The sequence below is a fragment of the Pristis pectinata genome, chromosome 18 (genome assembly GCF_009764475.1).
Source record: "Pristis pectinata isolate sPriPec2 chromosome 18, sPriPec2.1.pri, whole genome shotgun sequence".
Taxonomy (NCBI): Eukaryota; Metazoa; Chordata; class Chondrichthyes; order Rhinopristiformes; family Pristidae; genus Pristis; species Pristis pectinata.
This window is the reverse complement of record NC_067422.1, coordinates 17,036,699-17,051,706: the sequence shown is the minus strand read 5'-3', so window position 1 is coordinate 17,051,706 and position 15,008 is coordinate 17,036,699.

Below are 15,008 nucleotides of genomic sequence, written 5' to 3'. Positions count from 1 at the left end.
GCCCATCAAGTACCTTTCTATACAAATCCCATTTCCCAGCACTTGCTCTGTGGCCTTATATGCTTGTCTAAATACTCTTAAATGTGAGAATACTTGCCTCCATTACCCACTGACACATTACATTCCAGATTCCAACCTCCCTCTTCCTCAGATCCCCTTTAAACCTCTTACTCCTTTCCCTAAATCTACGTACTTTAGTTTAGGTATGGCTGCTATGGGGAAAAGTTTATCCTATCTTTGAACATAGAACAGTACAGCACAGGAACAGGCCCTTCGGCCCACCATGTCTGTGCTGACCATGATGTCAGTCAGAACTAAATTATTCTCTGCTTGTTCATGTGCCTCTCTAAATGCCTCTTAAGTGTTGCTATCATATCTGCTTTTACTACCTTCCAGACACCTATCACTCTCTGTATAAAATAACTTGACTTGCATACTTCCTTTAAACCTTCCTCCTCTTACCTTCAAGCTAAGCGCTTTAGTATTTGACATTTCTACCTGGGAAAAAGACTCAGATTATCTACCCTATCATAATTTTATATAATTCTATCAGGTTGCCTGACGCTCCAGAGAAAACAATCCAAGTTTGTCCAACCTCTCTTTATTGCTAACACGTTTTAATCCAGGCAACACCCTGTGAACCTCTTCTGCACCCTCTCCAAAGTCTCCACAGCTTTCCTATAACATGGTGACCAGACTACACACAATACTCCAAATTTGACCTAACCATACTTTTATGCAGGTGCAACATGACTTGCCAACTTTTATACTCAGTGCCCCGATCAATGAAGGCAAACATGCTGTTTACCTTCTTTACCACCCTATCTACAAGTGTTACCACTTTCAGGGAGCTATGAACTTGCTCCCCAAGTTCCTTCTGTACTCATTGCCCCTCAAGGTCCTGCCATGTACTATATACTTCCCTCTTGCATTTGATCTCCCAAAATGCATCACCTCACACTTGCCTGGATTAAACTCCATCTGTCATTTCTCCAATCAAATTTCCAACTGTTCCAGTCCCTCATCTCCATCAATCCCCACTCTCCTTTTCACCTTCCCTAACAACTGCACTTTTACTTCTTCACTCCCTACCCTCCAGGGACTCAAATTATTTTAATTTCATCCTGGTGAAGCAGCAATTCACTTGCACTTCTTCCATTTTAGTTTATTGTATTTGGTGCTCACAATGTAGTCTCATCTACATTGGAGAAACCAAATTCAGATTGGGTGAATACTCTGCGGAACATCTCTGTTCAGTTGCGAAGGCAGAAAATTGTAATTGCACATCCTGAGTTTTCCAAAAGGTTCTGTTTTTTATCCCAGCTGGAAGCACATAAATTATTTTGATATACAATGATCAAACTACATCCAGCAAGTTCAGCTTGTCACGTCAGTTGTGTGAGTATGATCTTGCTCACGGTGATCCTGCAACCATTTACTGTGATTGTGAAATCAGCTGCTATATAAAGTAAGATAAAAGAAACCAAAAAGCCTTCTATTGCCATTCTTATTGCTGCTCAGAAAAAGACACACATCTTTGTATGATGAATAGTGAAGATACCACTCTGATTGATATCAGGATGCTATTTATTTCAGAATTTGTTTTTAATTAACCTATCCAAGGCTCTACTTAGTATTACTAAATCCACAACAAATAAAGCAACCAGGTCATGAACTGCTGCTGTGCTTACAAAATCTCCATCCCTAACTATCTGCTTATTTGCAAAAAATAGATGATGCTTCTAAAGTATATGGTGCTTGTTCCTGCCAAACTTTTCAAACAATATGAGATGATTTAACTTGTTAAGCTGCTAAATTTCCAAAATAAAAGAGGGACACTAGGCTGCAGTGACATTTTGGATGGAAAATGGACAACCCAGAACTGAATCTTGTTCAAATAATCTTTGCCATCACAGTGAAATTCAGTTATTTATGTTAATATTATTTTCAAAAGCTTTCTAAATTTGTTCATTTTCTAAAACATTATGTTTACTCAAATGTAAAACAGTTTTCTGGCAATCTTTAGCTCAGTTTAGAAAAAATGTTGTAAAGCAGAGTCACCATATTTATTTAAATCTTTTAAGCAAAACATACACTCTTGAATGAAAATATAAATGATGTTTCAGCATTTTGTTGACCTACTGCTTCTCTCTTCCCAAGGTATGAAGCATTTTCAGAAGTGCCCACTCACATTTATATTTTATGAAGAATATTGACATTTTGATTGTACCATGCTCATGGGAGGATACATTCAGGTTCTTGGCATGACTGCTTGCATTGAGGGTAACGCGAGTCAAGGAGTTGTGATAACTTACTTTGTCTTGAATTCTTGGGATTATTTTGAGTTGAGGACAGGGGAAAGTGTGAAAGTGACTGCAGAGTAGATACAGGCAGAAAAGATGACAAAACCAAGTTACAGTATCTATAAGAACAGAAAGCAACATCAATGTGGTCTTCATAGTACTGAAATAAAAAGGTGAGTGAGAGGTCTTGAGCAGAACTGAAACAAGGACTGCTCCACTTATCCCACAAAGAGACGGGCATGGTTTGGACTCATACCTACCAGACCTTTCATTTGGAGGAGTGAATGGAATTAAAGGAGAAGTTGTTCAGAGTGAGAACATGTTCAGCCAGGTGGATGAATGGCCAGGTTGTTTGGTGATGTTCCCAGTAGGAAATGGGTGCCCCATGAGGTGGGAGGAAGATTGATTGGGAAAGCTTCAAGGGAAAGACTGAATGAGCTTCCAAGGAAAGACATTGGTATTGTACTTCCCCAGTTCCTGATAGAGGTTAAACTTCATTTATTTGGATTGGCATTGTTTTCCACATATATTTCAGCCAGCTGCTGAAATTCACCAAAGAAAAAAGGATGCACAGCCCTCACGTTGTTGCAAATAAAGTATTAATTTTAGTCAACCACAAAGAGAACATGTCACATAACATGTAAGAAATCACCGAGGATTTGCAATCTGATTATTAAACTTTTTTAGTCTTTCCAGCAATTTAGAACATTGTTGCAGTCATTCATTCCCAGATGTAGGATGCCTTTCTGCAATATAGTGGACCTTTGGTGGAAGTGGTCACCATGCAGAAGAGCTATGACCTGCACTAATCAGCAAATTGGAATGAAAGCAGATTAATGATATTTTATTGTTAACTCTAATCTTCAGCAAAAAGTACTATAATAATCCTTTGTTAATTTCCTTCCTTAAAATTTGCAGCTGTGACCTGACGAACATTTTGTACTTAACGCAACTTGGTTGCTCCTTCCTCGTCAAGCAGCTAATCATTTATCCCAATAAAAGCAATTTGCACCTGCACCATACCTTTAATGTAGGGATTAGACAAGCTTTCTCACAGGGGCGTTGCACCAGATTATATTTCAGATGTGGTTCCATAGGGAACTACCAGCACTCTTTTGCTTGCACTTCAGCTTGTCTCTGACTTCCTTGTCTGTACACTAAAACACGTAGCTAGGAGGGACAAGCTGGAGGTCAGATACTGGTGCATCTGACCATCTGCTCTGCTGCTACACTGACCACTAGGTCAGGTGGGGAGCATTGATGCTCTAGACTGAGAAGCTGAGTGCACATTGTGTCCAGTCCCTCAGCTTTATGTCAGGGATGGTTGGTGTAAGAAGTATAAATGGGCTTGCTAACCCTGAGTAAAAATATAAGTGCAGGCAAGTAAAATTTTAATTTGTTTTACTTCATCTTAATGTTTTTAACTCATTTCCAATACTCTATGGTATTTTCAGCTAACAGTTTTTAAATGTCTCTGACAGTGGTGAGTGGCAGGAAAAGCCATCATGCCTCAATGACTACCGACCAGTGGCTCTGACATCCACCATCATGAAGTGCTTTGAGAGACTGGTCATGGCACACATCAACTCCTGCCTCCCAATCTCGACCCACTGCAATTCGCCTATCGCCGAAACAGGTCCACAGCTGATGCCATCTCTCTGGCCCTACACTCAGCTCAGGAGCATCTGGAGAGTAAAGACACCAACATTGGACTGTTGTTTATTGACTACAGCTCTGCCTTCAATACAATAATCCCAAGTAAACTTGTCACCAAACTCTGAGACCTAGGACTCAACACCTCCCTCTGTAACTGGATCCTTGACTTTCTAACCAACAGACCGCAATCAGTGAGGATAGGCAGCAACACCTTCGGCACGATTATTCTCAATACTGGTGCCCCCACAAGGCTGCGTCCTCAGCCCTCTACTCTAATCCCTATACACTCATGACTGTCTGGCCAGATTCTGCTCGAACTCCGTCTACAAGTTTGCAGATGATACCACCGTTGTAGGCTGTATCTCAAACAGCGATGCGTCAGAGCACAGGAAGGAGATAGACAGCTTAGTGGAATGGTGTCATGACAACAACTTTTCTCTCAATGTCAACAAAGCAAAAGAGCTGGTCATTGACTTCAGGAAAGGGGGCGGTGTACATGCACCTGTCAACGTCAATGGTGCTGAGGTCGAGAGAGTTGAGAGCTTCAAGTTCCTGGGAGTGAACATCACCAACAGCCTGTCCTGGTCAAATCACATAGATGCCGTGGCCAAGAAAGCTCACTAGCGCCTCTACTTCCTCAGGAGGCTAAAGAAATTCGTTTTGTCCCCTTTGACACTCACCAATTTTTATCGATGCACCATATAAAGCATCCTATCTGAATGCATCATGGCTTGGTATGGCAACTACTCTGCCCAGGCCCGCAAGAAACTGCAGAGAGTTGTGGACACAGCCCAGCACATCACGGACACCAGCCTCCCCTCCTTGGACTCTGTCTTTACCTCTCGCTGTCTTGGTGAAGCAGCCAGCATAATCAAAGACCCCACCCGCCCGGGTCATTCCCTCTTCTCTCCTCTTCCGTCAGGTAGAAGATACAGGAGCCTGAGGGCATGTACCACCAGACTTAAGGACAGCTTCTACCCCACTGTGATAAGACTATTGAATGGTTCCCTTATATGATGAGATGGACTATGACCTCACGATCTACCTTGTTGTGACCTTGCACCTTATTGCACTGCACTTTCTCTGTAGCTGTGACACTTTACTCTGTACTGTTATGTTTTTACCTGTACTACATCAATGCACTCTGTACTAACCCAATGTAACTGCACTGTGTAATGAATTGACCTGTATGATTGATATGCAAGACAAGTTTTTCATTGTACCTCGGGACAAGTGACAATAATAAACCAATACCAATACCAATACATTCTGGAGGCAGGGCCTCAGAACATGCCAGGAGAGGGCTCATTTCAATGTGTCCTGCTCCACTTAACAGAATGCCTCTCAGCTATGGAAGGTCAGCTCAGTCAAACCTCTACATCCATTGCAGGTTATTATGAGCAGGCTGACTCTGCCGGCAGTAAGTTCAGGCAACAGGCTGATCCAAGAAAATCTGATCAAAATAGTCACACATAATTTATACTGAGCAACATATTAGGAGAGATGATCAAGAGTTTGGTCAAAAAGCTGGGCAAATCTTAAGCATTATTTCAAAAGCGGGTGAAGGATAAAATACGATATCTTTATTAGTCACATGTACATCGAAACACACAGTGAAATACATCTTTTGCGTAGAGTGTTCTGGGAGCAGCCCACAAGTGTCGCCACTCTTCCGGCACCAACATAGCATGCCCACAACTTCCTAACCCCTACGTCTTTGGAATGTAGGAGGAAACCGGAGCTCCCAGAGGAAACTGACGCAGACATGGGGAGAACTTACAATCTCCTTACAGACAGCAGTGGGAATTGAACCTGGGTTGCTGGCACTGTAATGGCTTTATGCTAACCGCTACACTACAGGAAAAGTTTGGGTTTAGGCAGTTGAAGGGACATTCTGCAGTAGTGATGTGGTTAAAATCAGGGCAGTGCAAAAGGCTAGAATTGGAGAAGCACAGGGATCTAGGGGTTACAGAGCTAGAGGGCAAGGTGATGGTTGGATTGGAAAACCAACCAACCAACCATGAAAATTCTAAAATTGGAATGGTGCCAGACCAGAAACCAAAGTAGGTTGCAAATTGGAAGCAATGGTGAGCAGGATGTAGTGCAAGTTTGGAAACAAGCTGTAGAGTTTTGGATGAGCTTAAATTATTGCAGTCTGGAGGATGGATGTCCAGTCAGGAGAGAGTATTGGAGGAAGGATTCCAACATTGGATGAATTTTGACTGGTAATGGGTGAAGACAGAGGTGAAAGCTGTCACAGTGATGGAGCGATTATGTGGTTGGAAGCTCTTCTCAGAATCAAAAGCCATAAGATAGTGAACAGTCCAGTACGGTCTTAGCAAGGGATTGGGATGGTGTCACTGACTAGGAAATACATAAATGGGCGGGGGGTGTGGTGGTGGGATGGGGGCGTGGAGGGCACAGGGATAAAAATGGCGTGGTATGCCCAATGTTTCATCAGTATTGGGTCATTAGATATGGAGCTTAACAATTGACTAATTGAGGAACAATGATGCTTCAGAGTGGGTACCATCAGCGTAAATGTGGATATGCCACCAAGAGTAGCCTGATGACAAGAAATATTAGGGAGCCAAGGATAGATCCTTCAGGTCTACAAAGGTAATAATGCTAGAGCAGAAAGAGAAAACACACCAGATGATTCTTTGACTACAATTGAATAAAATGGATAGAGTTAAGAAATAACAATTCTGCCCAGATAGATGATGGAATTGAGCCTTTAGTGTGCTGAAGAATGCAAATAGATCAAGACGAACGAGATGGTATAGATTACTATAGTCACAGTCAAATCATTGTTTTCATAAAGAAAATTGAATGTACCTTTTAATCAATGAAAGAAGCAACAACAAAGTAAAAGCCAGAAATGCTTACAATGGACCGAACTGCTTACCCATCTTTCTCCTTCTAGTTGCTGGGTTCTGACACCCTCTGTTTTTATTTCAGATTTCTTATAATCAACCTTTTCCTTTTTAGTTCACAAACAACATGTGAATTGATCATTATTATGATTCTGAATATTATTATAATTACATTCTAAATGGCAGTACTTAATAGCATAATCCTTTTTTGTTTTATTGCACTCTGTTATCCTGCTGAAATCCCAGCAGCTTTTAAACTAAGCTAATGTCCTGAGATCGAGGCTATGCCAAATCCATTTATTGTGGAATCTTGACATGAATCGAATTGTACTATTTTTACTATTTAGTACTGAGCCAAAGTTAAAAGCTACCAGATTGTGGTGGATTTTCTGGAACATTTTACTTAGTCCCATATGACAGCCTTGGATGTTAAAACAGCAAAAAGCCATTGATGTTAAAATCTTGAACATAACTTTTTTTTTTATTTCCCATGGTTTTGCTCATATCTGAGTAAAAATATAATCCTTATATATAGATCATAGATAGCAATGAATACTCTTGGTTTTCTTTCAAAAGGGAGTTACATTGATGATGGTTATATTTCAGACTACCTTCATTTCAAGTCATACAATTAATATAAGTCTTATCTTCAATAATAAAGTAAAATTTAATTTATATTTAACATTGAGAGACAAGTCTCTGTTTGAATGACATGGAATATTAAAACAGATGTGTGTAATTTGGCCTATCAGGTTATGGTCAGAGAACATTGAAGATTTATTCTTTTCCATTTTTTTATAAGATATCTTTATTAGTCACATGTACATTGAAACACACAGTGAAATACACCTTTTGCATAGAGTGTTCTGAGGGCAGCCCGCAAGTGTCGCCACATTTCTGGCACCAACATAGCATGCCCACAACTTCCTAACCCGTACCTCTATGGAATGTGGGAAGGGCTGTTGGTAGCAACCTCTGAGATACTGACACTACCCCTTCAATAAAGGACCTTATTAAAACTTTGAAACCTTATTTGTATAGCACAATAACAGGCCCTTCCGGCCCAACAAGCCCGCGCCGCCCAATTACACCCATGTTAACCTCCTAACCCGTACGTCTTTGGAATGTGGGACGAAACCGGAGCATCCAGAAGAAACCCACGCAGTCAGGGGGAGAACGTACAAACCCCTCACAGACAGCGACAGGAATCGAAGCCCGATTGCTGGCACTGTAATAGCGTTACGCTAACAGCTACACTACCCTGCCACCCTTTATAAAAATATTTTTTTGGCTTCTTTAGTTGTGGTATTTGGTACCAGTACCAGAGTTTTGTCGAAAAGGCCCTGTGGTTGGTGCCGCTCGCTACATTTCACACAAAGTATTGTGCAGTGAAAACCATGTCCCTTATATCTCTAGATAGGTGAAACTATGTTACAATTCAGGGAGTAACACTTTTTTGGCCACCGGGTGGAGTTTCAGGAGGTTCATTGTGAAGACATTCACTGTTGCAAACAGCGAGGAGGCCTAGTTTTAGTTACTGTAAATGGATTTGTCACCTTTCTTGAAGATGGTTACAATTAAGGTATCTCTGAGATCTTTCTGTATAGTCTCCTCTGCTCGTATCGGGAAGATAAGGCTGTGAATTTTGTACCTGAGCTCCTCTCTGGCATGTTTGAGAACCTCAGCGGCAATAGCAATCAGCTCCAAACTTCTTCTTGTTTCTCAGTGGGCATATGGCCTTTCCAACTTCTTGTTGGCCTGGGGTAACAGCAAATGTGGACCAAAGTGATTGCTGTGTGGAGTCAAGGACATTCACATCAAGAACTGAGTCATGACTGAGGAGTTCTTAAAAATGATCTTCTCAACAGACACTGATTATCTTTACATCCTTGATTAGCTCTCCTCTGTTCCTGGGTACTTGGACCATAAATGGTCTTGACAGAGCTCAAGAATCTGTGCATGTTGTGGTTATCATCACATTACTGGATCTCCTGAGCTCTTTCCACTCATTCGTTAGGTTAAAAGGTTTTCTGCTGGACCTCAGCCTTCAGGTGCCCGTAGAGCTATTTCTTTTTCTTTGAGGATTGGTGGAGTTTCCAGTTAAGAATACATTGTATTTCTGGTTAATTAGCTCCTTGGTCACCTTATCATTCTTGAAAAACTAATCCTGGTGTTTTCTGGTAGAGAAATTAAGAGTCTCTTCACAGGTACTAATTACAAGAACTTCAGGGAAGTTCAGACACTGACATTGTAGCTCCTGCAGGTTGTCTGTGAGGTGCTGTCTGAAAAGAACTACTTTTGCAGGGCCCCTGAGATTGTTGGCACTGGTTTTCTTAGAGTAGTGTTTCTGTTGCTGCTATTGCATTGGAACCAGACTGATGGCGATCACAGAAGTGATTCGGTGAAGGACAATCCAGTAGATATTGGTACCTGTCCTGGTAGGGTTAATGCAAATGTACTTGTGATCTCTCATTCAGATAATTATATAATTTAACAGGTGTCAAACCTGGATCTGGAGTGGAGCCACAAGGCTTGTACTTGTCTCTCTAATGAAACAGCGTGTTGGTTACGACACAACAATGTCTTAAATATTTTGACTCATTTAAGGGGGTCTCTAGAGCATCTTCTCAAATTTGGCTGCCCTCAGAAATCTGTCTCTATCCCACACCTACCAAGTGATGGCACGCAAACCATGATTTTAAGCTTTGAGTCCATGCGCCCAATCTCATTTCAGGCCGGTGTTGAGCAAGGCTGCATCATCATCCCAAACCGCTTCACAAGTTTTCTTGCTGGAACACTTCACATCCAAACTTCCCACTGGAATGCAGCTATTGTGTTGGACAAATGGGAAATTGTTCAACCTATGTTGTCTCCAGTCCAGAATTAAGATTACTCCAACCTTAGTTATTGAGCTGTTGTACACAGAATGCACTTACATATGTGCATGTTGTGAGACTGAACTCCAAGTCATTGTTAAATTGTTCACTGAGGCATACAAAAGAACGAGTCACAGACATAACATCAAAACAAAGTCCTCTACCAATCTGCCCCACTGCTCAACACTATCCCCTGACAATAAATGTTCATGCTGAGAAAACATGAAAAACATGGACCACTTTCCATTTTTTAAGAGTCACCAATGAAATTTACCAATGCCTTTGGTGTGGCAGCAAATCTTTTGGCCATCTGAGGAAAAGAGTGTTTGAAGATCAAGACTGCAAAGCTGACACAGAGATTATGATCTACCAGGCAGAAGTGATCCCTACCCTTTTGTACGTTTTTGAAAATGGACCACCTGCAACAGCTAAAGCACTGTAAAGGTACCAACAACACCGTTTCCATTGAGTCCTCAAAATCCATTGATAAGATAAGTGAATTAATGAAAGCCAACATCGCAGCATCAAGGTTCTAATTACACTCGGTTGGCTCCAACAGATGTATAGTGGGTTGGAGGGAATGCACTCCTTCTGCCATTTATGTTTAGCGTCACTTGCTTCCAACGAATAGACCCAAGATGCTCAATAACACACCATGTGCTCCTTTTCCATTTTTAATAGTCATGTGCTAGGGATTCCCATGCATTAGTTGGGATGTTACATTTTTTCGCAAGGTGACTTTAAGAACATACTTGAATCATTTTGTCTGTCCGCCTGATAATCTCCTGTCACAATGGAGCTTGGAATGGAGTGCTTATTTTAGGAGTATGGTGTCGTGCATGTAAACAATCCGGCTTGCCCATTGGAGCTGACTGAGTGTAATTAGGTATGTTGGCAGGCGAGAGGACACTGACATTGGTTCACTTCTCCTGTTAGTGGACTTGGAGGATTTTGCAGAGACAGCAATGGTACCTCTCTAGTGTTTTTAGCTGCATGCTGTTAGTAATCCATGACTCAGAGGCCTAAGGAGGGCAGTGTTCACTGCTGCCTAGAAGACCATGAGCATTGTGCCAGGTTTGAAGTCTTTGTCTTGGCACTTTTTTCCTCAGATGGCAAAAGGCTGTGCCAATGCAATGAAGGTGATGGTGAAGTCACAATTACTGAAATGCAATACTTCATGGATCTTTAGTGCCTGTACACATTTCCTTAAAATGTCAAAACAACAAAGAATCCTCTCCTCTGTAAGCCCTCAGCGTAAAAGTCCAGTTATTTACTTCTTATGTGGTTATCTATTACTATGGAGCATTCTGATTAATTCTGGTAATACTGGCTCCAGACTGACTGAATGGAGAGGCAGGTGAATCTCCTGAATATAGAGGTGTATGTCAATGGGAATATAGTACACCAGTCATTTTATGGATCTGACTCTGTCGTCACCTTTCGTGTAGTAACAATTAAACCTAGTAGTTTAAAATATCCCCAGAGTGTCAACCTGGGGCCTGAAGTAAAACCCCTTCTATTGATCTGTTCTAGCCCTTTGATCAACCTGTGAATGCAAGAAATTTACATGTGTAAGGATAGCAAGGACACAGCTGAATAATAATGACACCCCACTCAACAGGCATTGACATACTTAACTAACTTTCATCCTATGGGAATCTTCTACATATGCAGAAAAATGTTTTTTTGCATTCTAGACAATAACGCTCCTTCCATACCTTATACATTGTTAGCAATGTATGCTTTGATCTACAAGAAAGAATGCATTAAATTATACAAATGCTTTATTTGCTTCACACCTTGTCAAGTCACTTCATTACTTTAAACATTTTAACAACTTGGTAGATTGTTGCTAAATTCCCGTCACCCTTATTGAAACAGGCACCTAATTTTCCAAATGAGTTCTGATCATGATTTGTATGACAGCAGACAAACTTCCTTGCTTTATTTTAGTTTTCTTGTGATGAAGCGCATTAAGCTATTAGCTTCAGTGATTGCTTCTTGCACCTGTGAGCTAGCTTTTATTGGTGTATGCATGCACCTGGACTTCCAACCTCCCCAGTTGCTTCCCTACTTAGAATACATGAAATCTGTACTATAACTTTATTACATTAAAATGCATCGGCCAAAGGAACTGCCTACCTGAGTAAAATGATATCCTTTGGTAATTTTCTGCTTACTTTACAACTTGCTATTATGAACTTCTGCACCACTAAGCAAATATCATCTGCAAATTTGAATAATCGCTGCTTATTGTCGAGTCCAATTAACTTAAATAAAGAATAAAATGTTGGACTACATCGTCAAGTGCTGGATGGATGTACTTATCACTGCTAGCCAACAAGTGAACAACATTCATATATATCTGATCTCTATCACCTAACCAATTTCTGATCAATATCTGTTTTAATGCAAGGTCATCGACACCAAATGGTAACTCTGTTTCTTCCTTCCATGGTTGCTGCCTGCCCTGCTGAACATTCCCAGCATTTTCTGCTTTTACTTCAATTCCCCATCTAGTCAGGAGATGGCGTCTAGTTCTATTAGAATGATCTTTACTATACCCGTAAATTGGGGATGGAGCCAAAGTGCACTGAATGTCATGAGACTGAACTTGGTGACTATTCGCACTCCTAATTTACCTTTCACTATTTCTACTGGAACCTTGAGAAGAGTGGTCTCAAGCATCCACTTGTTTCAGATGGAACTCTCATTGGAATGAAATACCGTTATGTCAATAGGACATGGATGCTATTTCTGAGGCATGAATGGTCATGGTGTGCATTGTGTACAATCGTGGAAACATTCAACAGGCCCATTTGTTAAGTTTAAAAAAAGGGGATGAGCAGCAACAACAAATAATCCTGTCAATCAAAAGACCAGTGATTGTACAATCTGCAAACTGTTTACAGAAGTTGCAGAAACAATTAGATTATTTAACAATCAGTAGCAGTGAACTAGTGTTAAGATATTGGTCTGACTTCTGCAATTAATGGAGAACCGCCAATGCTCAGTGCTGATCAAACTGTCCCAATGGCCAAGCAATCCCTGGGAAATGAATAGCACATTTCCTGACACAGGTTACCATTAGACATAACTTCTAGGGTACTCTGTTATCAATCCACCAAGCTAAACATCCAAATGCATTGAAAAATTCTCACAAACATTAAAACAAGGCAAAAAAAATCAGTTAACCTCAATCAACATAAAATATTTTCCAAAAAATGAAATAAAGATTATGGTAGAAGTTATGTCTATATGTCTCATAAATGTAGTGATTGTATCTACCTCCACTAGCATTGAGTTCCAGATATCAAACACTCTCTGTGTGAAAAACTTTCCCCTCAAATCCCCTTTAAAACTCCTTCCTCTCATCTTAAATCTATGCCCTCTTGTTTTTGCTACCCATACCATGGGAAAAAGATTTTGACTACCCCACCTGTGCCTCTTACAACTCTATTTACCTCTATCAGGTCACCCCCTCAGCCCACTTTACTCCAGGGAAAACAAACACAGCCAATCCAACCTCTTCCCATAACTAAATTCCTCCAATCCAGGTAACATCCTGGTGAATGTCCTCTGCACTCTCTCCAGCACAACCACATCCTTCTTATAGTGTGGTGACCAACAGTGAACACAAAACTCCAAGAGCGATCTAATCAGTTTTGTAAAGTTGCAACACAACATTCCAACTTTTATGTTCTATGCCCCAACCTATGAAGCCATGCATGCCATTTGCCTTCTTCATCACCCTACTTACCTGCGTTGCCACTTTCAGGGAACTATGATCTTGAACTCCAAGGTCCCTCTAGTCATCAACATTGCACGCGCCCTACTATTTACTGTATATGTTCTACCCTATTTGACTTCCCAAACTGCATCACCTCACATTTGTCAGGATTACATTCCATTTGCAATGCTCCATCCAACTTTCCATCAGATCTATATCATACTGTAGCCTTAGATAACCTTCTTCACTATCTACAACCCCACCGACCTTCATGTCATCCACAAACATATGGATCATTCCTTTGACATTTATATCCAATGATGTTCTTGTCATTGGATATTTCAATATTCCCACATTTACCTGCATATGTGCATGCTCTGAAAGTTGCAGTCAGACCATTGTAAAAGTGATAGCCTCACTGTTATTTCTGCCTCATATTTGCAAAGAATCTGCCTTCCCTAATCATCTTGTGGCCTTGGTAGGAGGCACAAATAAATGACACAAATAGGTTTCTGTTGATCTTGTTATGATAAGTGATCAGGGAACACAGAACGAAAAGAGGATAAGGCTCAGGACACTGTGCTAATAAAAACAGTAAACAGTGATCTAAATGTATGGAAGGAACCCATAAAAGAGAAAAGGCAAAAGATGCCATAAACTATATCTCATTGCTAGTGGTTTGTGTGAATGGAGAAGGAGAGGGCTGGAAGGAACAGCTAGAAGCAGTCCTAACAATATTCATCAGAGGAAATGTATATTTTGAGATAATGGAAGTAAGTGCACTCTTTCAGCCCATAACATGTAAGGATATTCCTACAAAAAAACAGCAAATTTAAATTCCCCTACATATCCTAATGTCTACTGATGCTAAATGAAGCCAATATCCAAGGAAGAGATCTTCTTCTCAGAGCTAAGATTTGACAAGTGGTTTCCATTCAAAAGGTGTCCTTTCCTATAGATGTTTTCAGGCCCATCACTTAATCCCAGCAACCCCTGTTGTAAGGAAAATGGGAGAGACAATGAGGTCATAGAGAGATACAGCAAAGAAACAGACCCTACAGCCCACTAAATCCACATTGGCCATCCACCACCCAGTTACACTAATCTCACATTAATCCCATTTTTTTATTCTTTCCACATTCTCAGCAACTACCCCAAGATTCTTGGAAAATAAAGAACAGAAATTGAATTTATCAATGCCTGATTTTTTATGCACAAATTGTGCATTAATTGATGTAAATGGCACCCAGTGTGAAAGTGGATTGCTATTCATGTTTGTTAATCTGAGATTTATCTGGCATCAGGTGTGAACCTCCTGATGACCTCACTGTTCACACAAAGCCCACTTTCACCCTTAGCAACATAAAATGGAGCTCAAAGGTACAACCTATGACCTTGTGGACCAGTCACAGTATCAAAAGTACCATCTCTTGCTATTTTTATTGCTTTTTAAAGGGACTTTCTAGTGATATTGAGAGACCTGACTGGGTGGCTTCTGAACTGACTGCAAGCTGTTAAATAGCTTCCAAAGTCCATACTAAAACTAATAGGGAGTGATCGCTACAGA